We start from the raw sequence: 12,195 nt of genomic DNA, 5'->3' as shown, positions 1-12,195 counted from the left end.
CTTTACATCTGAAGTTTTACCTGCTGCTGATTTCAGTTCTGTGGGTTAAAATTAATTTGGCCTTGAAATAAAAGTACACAACATGCCATGGTGTTTGCTGGAACACTGGCACTTGCGTTTCACTCACTGTCACTTTGACCTTGTTACGCTTAGATAACCGGGAGTGTGTGAAAACAGTGTAAAGGTCAGTCTGGTTATCCGAGACTGCGGATACGACTTTGGCGTGTGCTTTATAGTACCGAGTTTCATTCTAAACATAGATAGATACTTTATTAATTCACATCAACATTTCAAGAGAACATCATGATCAGGAGGCCCTGCCCTCCTAGGTGCCACATAAAGGAGACCGAGCAGAAAACACCCAAACCCGCTACATCGTCTGCGTTAATACAATACAAACAACATAACCTGACACAAGTACAATAAAGACAAAGCAAAACCAAAACTGGAATTCATAATACAGTGGGGTAAAGAATTATTTGACCCCCTGCTGAATTTGTAAGTTTGCCCACTTACAAAGAAATGAACAGTCTCGGATTTTGATGGTAGTTTCATTTTAATGGAGAAAGACAGAATAACAACCAAACATCCAAAAAAAACCCTTATTGCTTAAAAGTTATCAATTGACTTGCATGTTCAGTCATTGAGTGAAATTAGGATTGATGCCCTACAACCCAGCCAGACCCACAGGTTGGCCGTGTGCCCACATGGCAAACAAATTAGAATCAATCACAGATCTTGTGAGCTCTTGCATGGAGCTCCAGACTCAGGGTGATTGATGGTCATTTTAAATTTCTTCCATTTCCAGCACTGGCACGTTCTTTCTTCTAGCATGGCCTGTGCCAGCCTTTTTATTTGGGCCTAACCTGCCCTGGCCCTGTCCTTTCACATCCCTGCCCATCTGCACTGCAATTGTAAGGATGCTGGCCGTGTTTGTAACAAAGCCCACCTGGCCCGCCAGGTCAATTCCTTCATTCTTCAGCTCCTACCTGCATGGCAGCATCCTGGCATCAAACAGCCCACCAGCATCTGATCAACATGTGACAGGGCGTCCCAGGAGGGCTTACAAATCTAACCATTTCAAAAATCAATTCCTCTGACGAAGTGTAATGAGGGCTATGGTTGGCTTTCGTCAGCAGGTCACTGCAGTGACAGGTGACCCAAAACACTGACGTTAATGTCGGGCGTTGTTGTTTAACTCATCGTTAACACTCCTGCATTGGTACAGAGCCTTTGTCACTGCCAATCCACCTTGCGTGATGTCGTCTTTGTCACATGCCATTCTGGTAAAAAGCCTTACCATGGGGTTTGCTGTGATAGGCATACTGATTTACAGACGACATCACAGCTTGAGTATCCCACACAGCCCACGGGGTACTAGCAGTGTGCATCCCTCTGAATTGTCCCCCCATTACAGAGTGAGCCTGTCACTTTGGGTGGGAGCCTCATGTGACCAGGAATGACAGTGTATGGGACGAGGCTGGCTGGTTTTCTGTGACGAGTTCCAATGAAGTTCTCCGAGTGAGTGTGACGCCATATTCAACACGGTGTGTGTAACGGGACAGGCAGACTAAGAGTAAAGTGTGACCCAGGGTGTCAGGGTGTCCCTTAGCCCAGTAATGGACGCTGGCTCGCTCTCTGGCTGGCTGATTTACATTGAAGGGAGTCAATATGGCGGACATGCATGGCTATCACTTGCTGTTTCTTTCCATTGCAGTAGCTCACTGGTATCAATGAACAGCAGAAGTCTCAACAGTCTGTTTTAAATGGCGCTGCTTTATGAGAAATGGAAAACTGAGGAGAAGACGACGCTCAGTACGAAAGAGAGCAGGTAAGACGTGTGGATTAGCTCTAGAGCTCCAGGTAAAGCACCGTGTATAGAGGTGCGGTGTCTCTGTGCTAATGCAGAAGAATATCAGCTTTGGCTTGATGTAGCGGGTAATAACATTTTCTATTCTTGCTGTTTCTCTTTTGGCATTTTGTTTATAAGCAGCAGCGCACACCCATCGGCACTTTGAGGGGCTTGTAATGACACATTTGTATTTCTGGTGAAGGCATACAGCAGTCTAGTCATCGGGTATTTTTATTATTGCTATTCACTGTAATTGTGTGAATGGTTGCAAGTCCCTGTCCCCCCCCCCCCCCCCCCACTAGCTGTGCCCCCTAAATGTGAAATGCCTCACGTAACATCTGGGGCACTCGGCTGACCACTCTGGGCATCTGCAGTGTCCCCAACGCTCTAAGCTCCTGCCTGTCATCGGGTATTCTGCATCCACAAGGAAGGATTTGTGAAAAAGCAACACAAAGGGGCCTGAAGAGGCAATATGTGGGCCTGAAAAGAGGAAAGGCTTTTGTTGCCAAGTAGTTCATGTGTTCGTTAGCAACAATTGCATCTGAAAATCCACTGCCGTCACCATGGCAACCAGAATCCATCGAGGGGGCATCATGTTTATGTTAACCACACACCAATGCGGAGCACAGCTGTGACCAGGGGGCGCTCTGCGCACACACACACACACACACACCCACCCGCTTACTGGTCTTGTACCACCCTGGCACTTACTGTCCTGCCCTTCTCATTTCCCCCACAGGGTCATTTGAGATGTAGGGCTGGGGGGTCACAGGCTTCTCTTTTATCCTTAGTTGTTCTGGTGAATCAAAATGAAGTAAAAAGATGAAAAAACAAAACGCTGCAGCCAGATGCCAGGTCACCTTTAATGTGTCTAACAGCAGCCACAAGTCACCTCCAAAGCCTCCCAATGTCAGCGAAACGAGCGTTCAGATGCCAGACTCGAGACTCCAGCCCCAATTCACTGGCACTCCCTCGCAACAAAAGAGCTGAAACCAGACGGCGTAGCTTTTCCGTGACTGGCATTTTGATTGGTCTGGCATACAAATACAACATTTAGGAAGCCGTGCCTTTTAGCTGCAGTGGACAGACGTGGCCATACTTGCACCTGGAGTGCAGGTCATCCATTCAGCATGCTGCTCCAAAATCAGCTTTCACTCTGGGCAAGCGGAGCCCTGCCGGCAGGGAATTAGATGGGCACGACATTCCGGGTTTGGTTACCAAAGGGCCACCAGCTTCCTGGCCTTTGTACATGGAATTGGAGGAGCTGAAAACATCAACTTGTGTATGAACAGGTACGACGGGCGTTATGTGGCATCTTCCACAGCATGACCACTTTCACCAGGCCGTGTCCAACTTCGATGAATGGAAATGGAGGCTCTGAACTGGAGTATGCCACTACTCCACTGAGCGGCACCACCTTCCCCTGAGCAAATGTGTGACTTTAACGGCAAAATACCGTGTGCCCACGTTCTACTGAAATAATCACGTTGGAAAAATGGATATCATCCTCCCCAATCGTATGGCAGGGGCACCGAGAGCCCATTCACTCAGGCTGAGCGATTAGTTTCTGGTTTTCCTTGTCCATGGACTCATCCTGCTAAAACCCCCAGACATCCCTCTGAAAGTGGTCCGTGATATTCAGCAATGCCTAAAATGTGTATAGCGGGAGAGGCTGGGGATCTGTGCTGGCAATATGGAAGGTTGCCAGTCCAAACGCCATAAATGTGATTCCACTCCATTGAGCCCTTGAACAAGGCCCTCATCCTGCAATTCCTCCTCCTCCTGGGTGTGAAGTTTAGCCGAGTCCAGCCCTGCAAGGAGGTCCACCAACTTACAGGGTGTGTGGCAGGATTGGCACTCCAGCCAGTGTACAAAGAGAACCCCCTCACCCTGTTCAGACGAGTTTGGTGCTGAGGTGTCGTGTGGCGGGTGCAGCAGCGCACTTCTCTCTCTGTGTCACTCTGCTATAATCTATATAATAATCGATGATCTTGTCCATTATGTGTGCTTGTGTTTCACTACCTGCAGTAGATTTAGGGAAGTAAAGACTCGAAAAATGAAACACAGACTTGAACGAAGAAGTCCTGGCGAGTGCTGCGGTGACGAAACGTCCGACGAGCAAAGAGCTGAGCGGACAGCCAGCAGTCGGTGGAGCGTGATGTCCTTCCTGTGATGTCACAAGACATCAGACACAGGACTGGCATCAAAAGCCCGTGTGTCACATGATCCTCGCCCCCTGTGAACGGACTTGTTAGACGTGTGTGTTGTAGCAAAGCCAGTGGCCCTTCAGGTCGCCGGCTCAGCCATCTCAGTGATTTAGACGTACAGAGCCACGCTGCACACGCTGGAGGTTTGTCACATGTACCTTTATAGCAGGATTTCCTTTTCTGGTACACTGCATTATTTTAGTGATAAATAAAAGCTGGTAATTATATTATCAGTGGTGGGCACAGCTGCCAGGGACAGGTTCACACCTCAGCCCATAGAAATGCGTGGCGTTGGCATCCTTTGTTCCTTCCCTTAAAGCTTCTTTCCACTGTTGTAGGCTAGCGGCCTAGAAGGGGACTTTGTGACAGTTTTGAGTCTGTGGATTGTCCATTCATCCTTTGTGCTGTGTCAGTGAAATCTTTATTTCTATTCGTGTCTGTCCTCATTACGTCTGGGTCAGAGTGACTGGCAGGAGGCCCTCTAATAAATGAGCGTCTACAGTTTGCCACTTTTGTGTTACGACTTCCACACATCCTGCCAGTAGCTGGACCTGAAGATGGCACATCAACCTGCAACATCGCACTGCAGCCCACCTTCATGGCCAAGACCACTTCCTTCCATTGTCCCAGGTGTGTTACTGCAGCTCACAGGTGTTGGGCATGTTGGGTTCGTCACTGAAACTCCAGGGTCGCTCTAAGGAACGGCACAAAGTAGACATTGGCGTTACCAGCGGTGAGGGCGGAGAGGCCAAAGTGCTCGTCAGATGCACTCGGTGGGTACTTCGTAGTGAGGAGGACTCTGAGGTCCCAGCAGACTTTAAGCTGCCTTTTCATCAGATTGGCGACACACTGGGCAGCAGTGGCAGCCCCAAGGATTAGAATCGGCCTGCCATAGAAAAACCAGTGGCCTGAGGTTGTCGACTTGCCTGTTAAAGAGAGAGCTGCCCGAGGAGGACCCCGAGACACCACATTACGAGTGGAGTCAAGCGCAGGTAATGACGGGGTCATTCTGCCAAATCATGGACTGCTGCCGTGCCCAGCATTGAAATGAAATAAGAAATGAAAGCAATGGCAGCCTTTAGATGGATGACTACAGCGCCTTGGAAGTGATGTTCCTACATCCTCCTTGCCCCCTTATGAAGAAACCAAACGATAGCTTGGCATGGTGGCATCTGCAACATCATCCAAACCCAAGAGGACATCAAGTTGAGTCACGCGTCCTCAGGACAGCAGAGCAGAGGCCTCTGTGTAACATGAAATGGGGAAATCACAGAAGGGGTCCTCACTAACTTGTCTCAGGCTTCTTGTGGCTTTCCTCCTCTCTCAATACAGGGGGTCCACAGATGTCAGCCTCCTGGTGTGCCTCAGAGACGCCAGCCGTACTGCCAGGAGGTTTGGTTCTTCTGCTCCAGGAGTTCTGAACTGGTGTTCTATATGGCGCCTTTCCACCAGGCTGTTTCCTGCTATTTACTGGGATTTGGAGCACAAGCACCACAAGGTTTGCATGGATTTGGACCTTCAGCCACGTGTTTATACATCAGACAAAGTCAAAGGTAAAGTCTGCTTCCCTATGAGAAGATGAGAAGCCACGCCAGCAGACCATCAACTGGAGGAACTGCTCTACTGAGTGTGCCACCAAGTGACAGGTAGTTCTAAAAATCTGTAAAACAGAACTAACGATACTTCAGGAGGCCTAAAGAGCCAGACTTCCATTTTGTGAAACAGCTCATCAATTTTTAGTGGGGTTAGGAGCCAGTCCTGGGCCCGAAGAGAGCTAGAAGAGCACTGAAGCCTGTCCAGGCAGCACTGGGTGCCAAGCAGGAGCCAGAAGAGAACTGGGTGGATCTTTTAGCTCTGAAGCCGTTCGGTGCTGCGTGGAGTGAATGACCAGGCAGGCTAGTAGACGGGACCATCAGGCATTCATTTCAAGAGACTGACCAGCCGGATTGGGCCAAGTGGCGTTTGTACTCATCCAAACCTGAGAAATGTGCCATCTTTGCGAGTCCCGAGGTGGCTCTCCGTCACCAACTAATTCCCAGCTTTGCTTTTGTGCATCAGCTCACAGGACGCTGTGATGAAGTGAAGGTGTAAGTCGCTGGCCTTTGGCAGAGGATTATGGGAGACCTTGGAGGAGTGACAGGCACAGGCTGGCAACACGGCATCCATCACTTGTTACTCGATCACAGCCACCTTGCCCATCTGAATTTCAGAATGGGCTCTCAAGTCCAGCTGCCCTCGGAGCCCATAGGCCGTGCCAGTCAGTGTCGCCCGTGAGCTCAGAGTGATTTTAATTTGCTACATTATTCAGCAATTGTGACCTCATTTACAAGCAGGCAAGGGGCGAAAGGATCAGGAAATGCCAAGTCAAGTCGGGTTGCCCGCTGTCATGACGTCAGGTCAGATAGGATTTTTACAAATCGTTAATTCTTGTTGTCGGTATTTACTGCATTCCCTGATTTGTCACTGGCACAACGAGCATTTAAGTCAGACACACCAGTCATCCTTGTCACTTTATGAAGAAGGGTCTTGCCTTCAGATGGCCCGGCTGCCCCCTGACTGAATTTCAGTTGAACCCTCCTAACGCCAGGCCTTGCCCAGCCTCTGCCTGCTGCTGCACCTCTAACATGTCATGAAGCTCCGTCTTCTCTTTCATTCACTCTTGACAATGCCAGTGCTGCCCACAGTTTTCAGCCACCCATGGCATTGCCCCCTTGGAGGCGTCAGCACTCCTCATGTCACACGCAAGTCCCAAGAAAGCCTAAAGTCACTTCCTGGTGTCAACATACCAGCAGGAGGGCCAGCAGTGAGACGCAGCGCTGCCTTGACTGCTGACAGATTTCATCGTTACTTCTTTCTTCATTCTCTTGAGCCTTTATTCTTGTTTTAAATGATCTCCTGTTTGCATTTTCTAGGGTTCGAGGCTCATGCCCAGTCCCCCAGCCCGACACCACTCAGCAGGCTCCATTACAAAGAGCTGCCCCTCTACACCACACTTCCTAACTTCTTCAAACAGCATCAGGACATTCTGATGGGAGATGCGCGTCCTCAGAATCGGAAGGTGTGGCTGCTGATAAGGGGTCTGGGCTGGCGGTTGGCCCCTTGAGGGCCTTCACAAGACCTGCACCCAGACTGGCATTACTGCTGCTAGCTGGCACTTTTCATGTGATGATTCAGACCTGCACGATTCACAGTTGATACGGAAACACGCTGTCAGCACATGCATCCAGATGAACTCCTCGTGAACCGGCGCCACATCTGAAATGGGCTGCGGGTCACAGCTCAAGGGAAAGAGAGAGCCCGGGGAGAAGATCCATTTGGGTGGGGAGCTACCCAACAGGCCCTAGAAGAGCACAGTTGTGTCTCGTAGCTGCACTTGTCTCAAATTACCCACGTGGCCATGCAGTCGTAAATCTTGATATCCCTCAAACCATCGTCTTCTGTATTGCTGTCCATTTGCTTGTTCTCTCACTAATTTTATTGCCTTGCTTTGTGTCACCAGGATCCATCTAGACACTTGGAGAGTTGGGACAAGAGCCTTCAGTCGGTGGTCTCAAATGTGTGACGGCGTCAAGATCCTACAAGTTGGAGCGTTGGGTGTTCTTTGAGAGATGGGAATGGAACACAAGAGGACATCAGGTAGGCTCATGTGTGATTCTATGGCCTACGTTACGAGTGCACTTTCATTTGAGCCTTGTAGGGTACCAGTGGGCATGGCTAGACTGGCAGTCCTGTTGCTTATTTCACGGTTTGAAGATAGTTGGCAGTTTCTCTCTCTCTCTTTTTAGCTTTGGTTGTCCCCAAGTCCTATTTCAGTTTTTGACTACATCTTTTTTCCCCGTCCCCATCATGACATACCCCCTGCTAGCATGCCTAGCATAACACAGGCACACATATTGACGGCCGGCCCCCCAATCCCAACATTCACTGGTCCAGAGTCTGGTCTTCGCCTTGATTGAAGGCGTTTGGTGCACCGTGTTAAAACGACGTTTAGGATTTTATCGGTCATCACTACCAACAGCGCAGGGTAAGTAACATCATTTTGAGGGCCTGCGCATTTCCTTAACTAAGGTGGCATATTGAAAATTAAACCTTTTTGTACGTCTTGCCTTTCTCCATTTCTTACCGTATCAACAACTACATTAATTGCCTCATGTGGCACTCTAGAATCTGCCCGTCATGATCTGTGGTAGTTTGGGCACATTTTGGTGAATTTTGGGTGGTTTGACATCATCTTACGTTTGTCCCATTAATGATCATGTCGTTCACGTTACTGTGCCACTTGTACCTCGGGGCACTTCCCTGTGTCTGCGTCTGCTGTGGCCATCACCTTGAATTGAAGGCACACGGCTGCAGACGCTCGCCTTCTTCAGAGAACTCTTCACAACTTCCTTTCCCTTTGCCAACTCCTGACTTTGACTTTTGCTCTGCCCTTTTCACAAAAGTTCACCCAATTGTTTGACATTCGCCTGTCAAGCAGTTCTGATTCCAGACCTCTGGGCCCTTGTCTCTCACGTCAACGAATGTTTGAAAATGTGAACGCTCTTCACACGGGCCTGCCCTAAATCCCTTAACATTCTCCTCGTTGTTCCCCTGCGAAAGGGAAAAATGTGTAGAGCTTATTCCTGGGTTAAGGTTAGCAGCCAAAGAGAGAGCCAGGCTGGGCAGCTTCACCAGCTCACACACCTGACGACTGCTGCGCTGCCACCGTGTGGTGTCTCGAAGCGCCTTTTAGGGTTTTTAACGGGGCGGACGGACAACCTCTGCCTGTCATTTCATTCTGGTTATTAGCCTCATCATTCGCTCTACAACAATAAAGGGTAAAGGAACGCTTTGTGCGCCATTTTGAAGACCCTTACATGTTCTCAGTGCCATTCACGTTCCCATCAACTCTACTGATTGCCCATTCCATGGGGCCACTTATGCCAATAATGGCCCAAGGTAGGTGACATGTAAAAAGGCATGGCAGCATGACACCAAGGAGCATGTACTGTATGACTGGCAGTAACTTCATTCATCTTCCAAACTCGCTCATTCCACTGAACAGGTTAACTGCAGGGAACGGCAGAATCTGAGGAGGAGTCCCATAATAACAAGAGAACTGCTCGGCGTGTCCTCATTTAGCTATTGAATTGTAGGCTCAAGACCCCTCCTACTAATTTAAAGATGAGCACAGAAATAGCAATCGGGGGCCGCATCCTTCAGGAACTGCCCACTCCATTCAGCTCCTGTGCTGGCGAGTACCATTAAAGGGGTGGGATTCATGGGAAGAAAAACCTGACAATATATCAATGTGCTAATCAATATTTGTAATTTGGTGCACTGCTATTGGCAGATGCCATCCCAGGGGGCTTTTCATGGTAATTACAGGAGAGCGGGCAGAAGATAGTCGTCCTGTTTTTATAAATTTAAAGCACAGGCCGGGTAGCTGCCTGGCGCAGGCGTCTGCAAAGAGCCAAAGGTCAGAGTGACCACAAACACACAGTGGGCAGCAGGTGATGGCACTGCCCCTTTCTAGCTTTCCACTTTCATTAAATGTATTGTTATTATTATTTATTGTTTATTAAAGGAACTGTATTGTTTTTAATGAAGGATAGACGTGAAAGGCACTATATAACAGTGACAGATAGTGATAGAAAGGCATATGTAGGCATTCAATATGAAAGGCACTACAAAACAAATAGAAGGCACTATAAGGATAGATAGAGAGCAAAGGCCCTGTAAATTTAGTTGAAAGGCGCTATATAACACAGAGAGACACCAGACAGAGCTGATTGGAGTGCGCCGGTTCACAGGTCACACTCCTGTTTTCTACTTTTTAGGTAACCGTTTTAATTTCTGCCTGCGTTGCCATCTGACCCCGCAGATGTAATCCGAGAATTTTGTTTCTCCTCAGCAGTCCAAAGACTTGCAGTCAGGCTAACTGGCCATTTCAAAGTGTGCTGGCATAGCCGAGTGTGGGTGGGTGGGAATACAAGTGTGCCTGGCAGTATGCTGGCACTGTTTTTGCCACTGCTGCCTGAATTAGTTGCAGCGTCCTGTAACCAAGACCTAGACAAAGGAGGCCAAGAAGACGAATGGCTAGAGGTCTGATGGATGTGGTGAGCGTCATCTCGGCCCCACAGAACGTGTCCATCTTCCTCATGAAGGTGCGTTCTGTCACAAGCGTGAAGGTCGGCTGCTGTAAGGTCACCAGGAGAGTCAGCAGGCAGGGACAGCTCACTCGTGGCAGCTATCAGTGTCTCTAGGGGGTTCTGCGGCCCCACTTTGTTACTGATAGACAATCATTTTAACCGGATGACGTCACAAGGCTGCGTTTAACAAGCTTGCTCGCAGGTCAAAGCAGAAGCCATTGCCAGTGATACTGGGGGGCCCACAGGGTGAAGGGGTCCGCTAGAAGAGGATTCTGCGAATACCCCTGCCTGATGCCTGTGCCTTTGCCGTCCTCCATTATTGTGGTGCATTTCAGGCTCTCCTAGTACTTCACTCTGGCGTTATGAACACGAATGGCAGCTGTTCAAGTAAGAAGCTAAGTGATGAACGTTCCCCAGTTCACTGACCCCAGTCCTCTACCCGTACACCTTTATGATGTGACTGACTAGAAGTTTACCCATAATGCATATTTGTATGTGATTAGGTGCCTCATATTCTTTGATTGGCGCTCTTGCAGTGCTTTGAACGTCTCAGTCATTTCTCCTAATCTTCTTACAGCCCTCCACTTGGACCAACTGTCCACCACTGGACATACCAACCAGCTTCAAGATGGCACAGTCAGCCTCTACAGTGACTGGGAGAAGAAGCAGACTCCATAGAGATGACATCCCAGCTTGGAGCCTAAAGCCGCTCGCCGCCGATGCCTTTCAGGTCAAGTGAATTTATTTTTCTATCATGCACGTCACCTGCTAGCATTAATATAATAAACCAGAGACCCCACCAAGCCAACAAAAGACAAAAAAGAGACACACAAATAGATCCCGACAGAGGCCGAGTCTGAGGAACAAAGGAGCATCACACAAGCAGGGCCACCACCTCAAAAGAAAAACACAAGAAAGAGCCCACCCGACACACAGAGCGAGCAGATGACCCGGCGGCCCTGCTTAGGCTGTCCTCTTCAAACAGGAGGTCAGCAGGCTCTGCCACCGCAGCATGACACGCTCAAGCCCTCGCCAAACATTAGCCTGCACTTTCGTTTTCTTTGTGCTCTCTCTCCCCAAATTTGTCACCAGGGTGACTTTTCCTGTGCCTTGTGTGCTCCTCTCCTGGTTGAATAATCAACGGTGTCTAGACAGAGCCCACCGAAGGACCGGGGTGACAGGGTGACGTGCTGATGCATGGCACAATTAACACTTCACATCAATGCAGAATTTTGTTCACTTCTATATTGCCATCCGCCCCCCACCCCCATGCCCCCCCCACCCCCGCGCCCGGTCACACATCCATTCAGACACATCCCCTCCCCCCACACAGCAGCAGGGATGGACACGGCAGGAAAGGTAAATGAGCCTCTGGATTTCTCGAGCCCCCCAACCTCTATTAGGGCTTGAGAAGCGAGGAGACAATGGCCCTTCACTGGTGAGGCTCACTCCTCATTAGACAAGAGTTCGGCAGAACAAAGAACGCCAGGATTAGGGTACAATTGCAACAGTAACGTGGAATGACGCAGCATCCCTGCAACACAAAAGCCTGATGGCACCATACCTGCTGACTGACCGTGAGAAGAATGGCCTCTGTGCCCGTGGAGGCAGAGAAGAAGGACCCCCAAAAAAAAGAAAACGCCCAGTGGAAACCTGCAAAAGACAAGAGAAGAGACGGCAGCTTTAGACGCCTCGCAGCAGTCCGACTCCCCCTCACACTCCAGACATCTTTTTAGATGTTCATGCAAACGACAAACCACAGCACACCTTGGGCAGCCGAGCCTGCGACTCCAACCTACCTACTCGAGCAGCCAGATGAAAAGAAATTGCTGGTGCTAAGGAGGAGAGGCGCTTTTAGTCCTACACATGCTGTCTGCAATCCACTAGCCAGCCGGAGTCTGCTGCAAGAGAAGAGAAGAGCGGTGGGGGGGGGGGCCGGGGGGGGGCGGGCTCGGCGGAAGGGCAGCAAATGAAAACGCACTGAGAGGGAGAGAAAGAGAGAGAA

General features: G+C 49.5%; 1 protein-coding gene and 1 long non-coding RNA gene across 23 annotated transcripts in view; one reads left to right on the top strand and one right to left on the bottom strand.

The window, feature by feature from the left end:
• The window catches only part of LOC127528966 (uncharacterized), a 524,038-nt gene that overhangs the window by 456,861 nt on the left and 54,982 nt on the right, over nucleotides 1-12,195 (top strand). The gene's annotated exons all lie outside the window — the stretch shown is intronic.
• LOC114656450 (microtubule-associated protein 2-like) overlaps nucleotides 1-12,195 on the bottom strand; it is a 128,217-nt gene that overhangs the window by 85,648 nt on the left and 30,374 nt on the right. For 14 of the 17 annotated variants that reach the window (XM_051930933.1, XM_051930927.1, XM_051930936.1 and 11 more), the window contains exon 2: nucleotides 11,755-11,843. The exons of 1 other annotated variant lie outside the window; for it this stretch is intronic. The gene's annotated coding sequence lies outside the window, so the exon portion shown is untranslated. Of the gene's footprint in view, nucleotides 1-11,754; nucleotides 11,844-11,989; nucleotides 12,106-12,195 lie in introns of those variants that run through there. 2 more of the 17 variants (XM_051930924.1, XM_051930926.1) reach the window with 1 other exon arrangement.

This window comes from Erpetoichthys calabaricus, chromosome 8, assembly GCF_900747795.2.
Source record: "Erpetoichthys calabaricus chromosome 8, fErpCal1.3, whole genome shotgun sequence".
In the NCBI taxonomy this organism is placed as follows: Eukaryota; Metazoa; Chordata; class Cladistia; order Polypteriformes; family Polypteridae; genus Erpetoichthys; species Erpetoichthys calabaricus.
This window is presented reverse-complemented; position numbering and strand designations above follow the sequence as displayed.